Source organism: Neomonachus schauinslandi, chromosome 7 (genome assembly GCF_002201575.2).
Source record: "Neomonachus schauinslandi chromosome 7, ASM220157v2, whole genome shotgun sequence".
Lineage (NCBI taxonomy): Eukaryota > Metazoa > Chordata > Mammalia > Carnivora > Phocidae > Neomonachus > Neomonachus schauinslandi.
The window spans coordinates 44,182,255-44,191,045 of record NC_058409.1 but is presented as its reverse complement, the minus strand read 5'-3'; positions in this window follow the sequence as shown (position 1 = coordinate 44,191,045).

Sequence of the window (8,791 nt, the reverse complement as noted above, 5' to 3'; positions counted from 1 at the left end):
AGCCCCGTGGCTGAGAGTTCCAGCCACCTGAGGAAATATTTCAAAGGGAAGTCTGCATGGGAGTCTCGACAGTCATGTTGGCTGGAAGAAACTTCCAGCTTCAGAGTTTCTTTGTTGGTTTGTTCCATTGTTTCTTTGTAATGGTTATTCTCAGAATTCTCCATGCCTATTCACCCCGCATTTCCAACCCCCCTCCCATGTTTTCTCTACTTCAACACAGGCTCATATTTAAATTAGAAGATCTTTTAGTATATATTTCTCACATTCTAGACAAGGCAACTGAGATGCGAGCAGAATGACTTCTCCAAGGCTAAAGGGGAGCTAGAGTCCAGGACCACTCCTGGTGGCCCCATAGAGCTCACAGGACGGTGGGACCTAGGACCAAACAACCCCTCAACATCTGCTTGGCTTGTCCTTCCTCCACCCCTACACACGCTCCCTCACATCTGCGCACACACACACACACAGAATCTCTCTTAGTTTTCTTCTTTCTGCCAGCCCCTTTCCCCCTTTCCCATCTGGCCAGCCAGAAAAATATGAACATCTAGGGAAATCAAACCTCTCCTTTAAAAAAAAATTCTTTATTTGAAAAATGACAAACCCAAATGAAGCCTCAGGTTTTTAACCTTCACCAACTAAATTATGCGGTGTTTACTTGTGTTACGTCATCTTGATTTATTTTTGTGGGTCAAGCCTCTAAAAATAAATAAATGAATAAAAGGTTTATTTGTTACAATCCAAAGGAGAAGAACCTGAACAAGGAAATAGGAAACAAAAGGAAAGGTGAGCCGAAAGATTGCATAACTAATTAAGGGAACACAATACAAATCGGGACATGCCCAGATGTATTCTTCCATTTAGAAACAAACCTAATGACAGTGGCATGTTCTTTTATTTTTTTCCTCAAGACTTGCGTGCCCGGCTCAGAGTGCATCTGGAGGAAGGGCCTGCCCCCTAGTGGTGCCTACGGAAATGTGCAGGTACATGTGCCCAACGCAGGGCTGAGGTAGCCCAAGGATACGTGCTTGACAAAATTATATTAGAAGGAATGCTTCTGCTGCTTTCCAGTAAATACAGCAGGTGGAGACACACACTGGAAAACTGGAACACGGATAGCCTTGTTTCCATTTGGTTGTTAGAAGATTGCTAGGCGCCCAGAGTTAGTGAAACTTAAGTTTGACCATAATTTATTTGTGATGCTTCCTATGTCCTGCTTGTTTTTAACTCTTGAAAACTGTTAAGATCTGGAGATTTTAAGCAAATGCCATCTTCACATCCATTGCCCCCCACCAAACACACACCATTCATTCCTATTAAATACTTACTTGGTGCAGAAATATGGGGTGACGTGGTGGTGCAAAGGTTAATGAGACACAGATTCCCTCCTTCAAATTCACCCTCTGATTGGGAGAGAAGGTATATTTGGACATAATTACAATACATGGCAGTGATACAAACAGAGAAAAAAAATTATATATTGATTATATAATTATTATGCATCAATTTTATTGTATAATTAGGTATTACATATTAATAAATACCAGCATACATCAATAATTAGGTAATTATATATTTTAATATCATTATAATATTGTATTATATGAATATGATTAACTTAAATATAACATGTAATATGTTATATACATAAACACAGAGCAACTGTGGGCTGAGCCCTGTGCTAGGTATGTCCACATTTCATTTAATATTTAATCACAACAGTATCTTTTAACAGAAGAGGAAAGGGAAGTTTGGAAAGATTACATAATTGGCCCCAGTTCACATAGCTATGAAATTGGAATTCCAAAATTGGAACCCGGAATTCAGGTTTTCTGATTCCATCTGTATTTCACTTACCCTCACCAGACTTTTACTGAGAGTCTACTATGTACCCGGTGCTGTGCTAGGGGTTCAAGGTGCAAAGATAGGAGACCGCTGTCACTGGCCTCGGGGTTCTCATTTTGTAGGGGACTGGGTATGTGGAAAAACAATTCGATTACAGTACGATACATGCAATAATGGAAGCGTGCACAGATCACCTTTTGAGCAAAGCAGCAAAGACTGTTCATTGCTCAGGAGCCCTGCTTCCTGTCATGCAACCCTGTTACTTGGCCATGACTGAACTGCCCAGAAGCCTGCAACTTGGCCAAACACAACCAGCTTCAGGCCTACCAGGGCCTCTGGGGAGGCCTAGTATCGTCATTCTGCCCAACAGCGGACTCGACTTACTCACCCAACCGACCGCCTGTCATTGACGGTTTCCACGGCGAGAAACCCAGAAAACTAAAGCACCAGAGTAAAATTAGGGAGAAACAGAAGCGGAGGTGAAAGGTGAACTGGTCAGAAGCAGAAGCAGGGAGTCCAGAGAGAGAGAGGAGCTGAACTGTGAGTCTGACATCATCAGAGGAAGAAGGAGCCAAAGGTCTCTTCTCTCAGGGCAAGTCTGTTTTTTCCATTAGTTCCTTCCCAGGGTTCCAGGGCTCCCCGCGGCTGGACTGTGGAACTGCCTGGCTGATGCCCGTGCTTCCTGCTGCCTTACGTGTCCTTATGTCACCAGAAGCGTCTGAGCTCAGCCAGGACTGGGATCCTGCAACATTGAGCCTAAGTCCTGCGGTTCTGACTTGGCGCCGAGAGCGCGGGAGGCGGGGCGGCTGGACGGGGGGGACTCAGCAGAGGCCTCACCAGGAGGTGACGCCCAAGCAGAGTGTTGAGATCCACGAAGGAGTTTGCCAGAAAGACAGAGGTGCTCCAAAAGTTCAGTGTTCCTTCCATCACTGAGCATGACTGGTGGCAAAACTGTAATGTCTTGGTTCTCCCTCCAGGGAAGTGACCAGAAATTCTCTCTTCAGGAACGCCAGCTTAGAGAGAGGGCGGTGGGAAAGGGGAATTTTCTTGCTCATGGAGGCTCTACGTCCTGAAGCCTGGTGGTTCTGCCCAGACGCTGTGGCTTCCAACACTGGCATATTCTTCTCACCTGGAGTATCTGTACCTTTAGGAGTGTGAGGTCCTGAGCCAAGCGACAGTGTGAAACTACAGGATATATACAATGACTCTCCTTGGGGTGTCATTATCACAGACGATTCGGGAGGAGAAAAGTTTGCAGTTTTTACAATCTTGACGTTTTTGTCATATACAAATCAGTGTAAGCCTCCTTTTCCATGTTGGCTTAAATTTCTTTATTTTTGCACTAACTTGCCTCAAAGCCTATGATCCAGCATAGAACTGTACTCAAAGAAACACAGACTCGCCCTTGCACTGGTAATTACAATGTTATTTCTATATAAAAATAAACTCTGATCTAGTATGAAGTGGTAGGCAAAATTTGTACCTATTTTAGAGACAAAACACAAGACTTTTGTGAAGTTTCTGCTCCAAGCTACGGCCTTCAGACCAACTGGATTTATTTTGCTCTGACCCGAAGAGAGTGTCATGGAAAAGTTGGAGAAATGCTTTTTTAGGCTGTTGCCTCAACTTCCTAAATTGTCCACCCTATTTAAGTTCTACCCATTAAAAATTCACGTAGCTTGATTTTTTTAAATTGTGGTGAAAAACACACAAAATTTACCACCTTCATCATTTTCAGTGTACAGTTCATTAGTTTTAAGTAGTCTTTGCTGTGCAACAGAGCTCTAGAACTTTTCCTCTCACAAGACTGAAACTCCATGCCCATTGAACAAGTCCCTACTTCTCGCTCCGCCCAGTGCCTGAAAAACACCAGTCTACTTTCTGTTTCTATGAGTTTGGCTACTTTCCATTCCTCATACGGTGGAATCATACAGTATTTGTCCTTTTGTGGCTGGCTTATTTTACTTAGTGTAACATCCTCCAGGTTCACCCATGCTGTAGCAAGTGATGGGACTTCCTTTTTAAGGCTGAATAATCTAACACTATATATAGATAGATAGATAGATAGATCACAGTTTGTTTATCCATTCATCCATCGATGGACACTTGGGTTGCTTCTCCTTCTTGGCTCTTGTAAATAATGCTGCTATGAACGTGAGTGTGCAAGTATCTCTTTGAGCCCCTGCTTTCAATTCTTTTAGATATATATTCTGAAGTGGGATTACTGGATCCCATGCTAATTCTATTTTTAATTTTTGAAAGCAACTGCCATACTGTCTTCAAAGTGGCTGCACAGTGTACAGGCTTTCAACTTCTTTTTTTTTTTTTTTTTAAGATTTTTATTTATTTATTTGACAGAGAGAGAGATAGCGAGAGCAGGAACACAAGCAGGGGGAGTGGGAGAGGGAGAAGCAGGCTTCCTGCCGAGCAGGGAGCCCGATGTGGGACTCGATCCCAGGACCCTGGGATCATGACCTGAGCCGAAGGCAGACGCTTAACGACTGAGCCACCCAGGCGCCCTTAGGCTTTCAATTTCTTCACACCCTCGCAACATGTGCTGTTTTCTGGTTGGTTGGTGAGTTGGTGGTGGTTGTTGTTATTTGATAGTGGCCATCCTAATGGGTGTGAGGTGACATGTAGGTTGCTTTTAAAGTCTGAATTCCCTTGGAAGTGGTAAGGGTATCTGTGAATCTTCATGCCTTGTAGTAAACTTTGACCTTAGCAACCAGCTAAGGTCATTCACTGAGTACATGGTATTTAGATGTAAGAGAAGGTGTTAGAACCCTAGAAGGAGATCCTAGATCTCCTCAAAAATGATAAAGCATTAGGGGGTGTCTGGGTAGCTCAGTCAGTTGAACATCCCACTCTTGGTTTTGGCTCAGGTCATGATCTCAGAGTCATGAGATGGAGCCCCACATCGGGCTCCGAGCTCAGTGGGGAGTCTGCTTGAGATTCTCCCTCTTCTTCTGCCCCTCCTCATGCTCTCTCTCTCTCAAATAAATAAATAAATAAATAAATCTTTAAAAAAAATGATAAAATGTTAAAACTGGAAGCCTGGGGAGTAGAGGCTACCTGAGAAATCCCACAGAGGATATTTTCTTCTCACAGTTTTTTGACCCTCAGGACTTTTTTCTTAAATGAATACAAACACTTTCATCAGAATTATTCCAACATTTCTGAGAATATCATCAAGAACTTATTTTCTAGAAACAACTCTTTTGAGTTAATTTAATTCTTTGATCAATTTTCTTTTTACTGTGGAGTCACATAATTTTCAGTATTTGTATTTAATTCAATGATCACATTTTGTACTCATATTAAATTGTCCCAACTTTGGCTTCAGCAATTTTGAGTTTTCTTTTGTGGTCATTTTCTACCAAGTCTAATTTTCCTGGGTCAGGTTTTATAGGTACAGTTTTTGACAAGATGATTTGATTTTTTAGTCAATTTTAAAAGTCAATAAACCCGGTTTTGAGCAGGTTTTGCCTTTGTCAGTTTTATTTTGTGTTATTTCTACAAAATGTGATTTTAACTGGGTCAATTTTTGTAGTTTTGAGAATTACCAAAACAATGAGATTCTTCAGTTCACTTTTTGTCATTAATAAATTTAACATATATAGCTTTGGCTCTCCTGATTTAAATCTGTGTTGGTTATTTCTACGATGTCTAATTTTTTTTTTCTGGTGCCCAGGTTAAAGTGTACTTGAAGTCAAAATACCAAGGTTGCAACATCTTGTTTTCCTCTAAAATTGTTCTGATTAAAAAATCAAAAGTGGAGTGTCACTCCCGAAAGCCCCCACTGTACGGTCTCCTCACAGTCTTCCCAGGGAGCAGAGGGCAAAGGAGTCCTTTGATGAGAGCCCTACTGGTCAGTGTTCCCAGGCAGAGACTAGAGTGAGAAGGGTGGAGAGTGACAGTGGCATGGACTGCTCCCTCAACCTGTTCATGTATGTTCCAGTGAAATCTGTAACTAGAAAAGGAGCATCCAGAGAAGACTTAAAGGGCCGGGGGTCAGCAAACCTGCTTCACCCCGGATGCAGAATGAGTCCAACGCATGTAAGCTTTGTTAATTCCAGATGATGTCACTGGTGACAGCACCTCTCTCCCTGACACCCACTTTCTGAGCCATGGCTCAGGTCCTGCAGTGGCTCTGGGTCAACGGAAGCCCGGCTGGATGGATGAGCTCACTTTGCTGGTCCCTGGGAAGACTGTGAGGAGATGGTACAGTGGGGGCTTTCGGGAGGGCAGAATGGAAGCCCTTGGACATGGAGGGAGTTTCTAAGGACAGAGCATAGCAGGGAGGAGAGAGAGTGGAAGGGGGTGCCAATGGCTGGCCGGGCCAAGAGGCAGACTTGGGCTTACACAGAAGGCGTGACAGTGGGATCAGGGTTTATAAGGCACTCTGATGTGCTTTACATAAGAGAATGCCGCCTGTATTGCCTGAGATACGGGGTATAGATAGAGATACTGCTGGGCCTGTGGTGGGGGGGCACTGGGCACACTCCCCCTTCAGAATCCCGTAGCACTGTTTGTCACTGAACACATTTCTACTGTAAACACCATTGTAAATGGTGGGTTTTCACCTTAGCTCAACTTGTAGAGAGGGAGGGAAAGAGAAGGAGAGCAGAGAAGAGGGCAGAGAGAGGCTGATGAGACGAATTGGCTCTGGTCCTCACCTCTGGTTCAGCCAGTGATTGCTGTTGGCGGGTGGCTGGGTGGGGAGGGGTCCCCCACAGGCAGCAGGAGCAGAGAAGGCTGGGGACCAGGCGGGAACTTAGAAACACGTCTAGTACAATCATGCTTTGCTTCTTGTCAGCGACACGATATGTATTTAATATAAGCCAGTGGCAAGTAGTCTTCCTTTCATTATGTACCCAGGGCAGCCCCTGGAGAGAGAGGAGTGGGTTGGTCAGCAGAGGGAAGGGAGATCAGAAAGTCCTTTGAAGGCCATGATCTCTCCTCACTTACTTCTAGATGTGGCAGCCACCTCGATCAGCATCACGGGTTCCAAGCATCCACCAGAAGGGAGAAAAAGGGAGGTGGAAGGAAAAAGAGAGACTGGATAGGAGAGAAATACAACTGATAAAAGTAAGCTCCTTCTAGGAAGAATTCTATTGTCAAGCTGTTCCCTGAGGGAACACGTCCTCGGAGAGGTATGAAGTGCATTCCCCTTTCCTACTGTGGTGTGTGTGTGTGTGTGTGTGTTTTCTTTTCCTTATCCCTGTGGAAAAAAATCTGTTAATTTCGTATGACAAACAAAATGTATCTCTTTTTCCTGAGTACTCCATAATTGTATAGAAATGTGTATCATTTCCTCTCCATAATTTTGAGAATATTTTTGAAGACAGTGACATATTCTGACTCTTTAAGAACAAAACAATTCAATTTAAAAATCACTGAATGACAGCAATCAAAGTGCTCAAGTGAGGCAGTTCGCTTCAGCACTTGTTCGAAATGTCATTAGAAAACCGACATATAGCGGGTTGGTATGGCAACTAGAATAGCCGAGTTTATAACATCACTGTAATTAACGTGATCCAAATGTTATTAATCTTTCAACATCACTCACATCCTCTGAAGGAACAGCAGCTCTGGTCCTCTTAGGATTTTTCAATGGTGTTATCTTTGCAGCTTTCTTCCCATTTTATTTTATTTTCAAATAGATCTTCCTCTGACGTGGCTTTAGTGAAATTAGCTATTGTTTCTCTGCCTTTACTCATTCTATTTTGACTGCTATTTTTTGATAAATCTTGCGATAAAATGGAAGAAAAGGAATCACAGTTAAAAACCAGAACAAAGTCTAGAGATGAAAAGATATACACATTTTATGTGGAGAACCTGAGAAAAATATTAAAATACTTTGCATATAGATATTTAGTATTAACTCACATTTGCATAGCACTTTATAATTTTTAAAGCAGCTTTACATACATTATTTAATATAACAACCCTGAGAGGACAAGTAATATTTTGGGGGTGCCTCCTATGTGACATTAAATGTGATCTATATACATGAATGTTTTAGATCTCACAACAAACTTGCAAGGTAAGTGTGGGTTAAAAATATGCCTTCACAACTTGACAACAAGAACCCAAAAACCCGATTAAAAAATGGACAGTCTTCAAAAAAAACATTTCTCCAGGGATGATGTATAGAAGTCATCAACAAATATAGGAAAAGATGCTCAACATCACTAATTATTACAGATATGCAAACCAAAACTACAAGATATCCCCCTCACATCCATTAGGATGTTTATTATAAAATGAAACAAAAAAATAACAAGTGTTAGGGAGGATGTGGAGAAACTGGAACCCTCGTGCGCTTAGGTAAAACTATAAAATGGTGTAGCCATTTTACTGTGGAAAATAGTATGGTGTTTGCTCAAAACACTATCCCAGCAAATGATCCAGCAATCCCACTTTGAAAAAGCAGAGTTTTGAAGAGATATTTGCACACTCATGTTCACAGCTGCATTCTTCACAAGGGCCAAGAGGTGGAAGCAACTCAGGTGTCCATGGACAGATGAGTAGATGAACAAACTGGTATATCTGTTTGATGGAAGATGATTCAGCTTTAGAAAGGAAATTCCATCATATGCTAAAACATGGATGAACCTAGAGGACATTATACTGAGGGAAATAAGCCAGACACAAAAAGACAAATACTATATGATTCCAGGACGTGAGGAATCTAAAGTGTCAAATTCATGGGAACAGAGAGTAGAATGGTAGTAAAAAGGGGCCAGGAGGAGGGGGAAATAGGGAACTGTTTCATGGCATAGAGTCCAGTTTTCCAAGATGAAGAAGTTCTGGAGGTCTGCACAACAATGTGAATATTCTCAGCATTACTGAATTGTACATTTAAAAATGATTAAGATGGCAAATTCTACATTATGTGGTTCCCCCCCCCCCAATTAAAAAAAATTACCTCCAAGCTGACACTCCT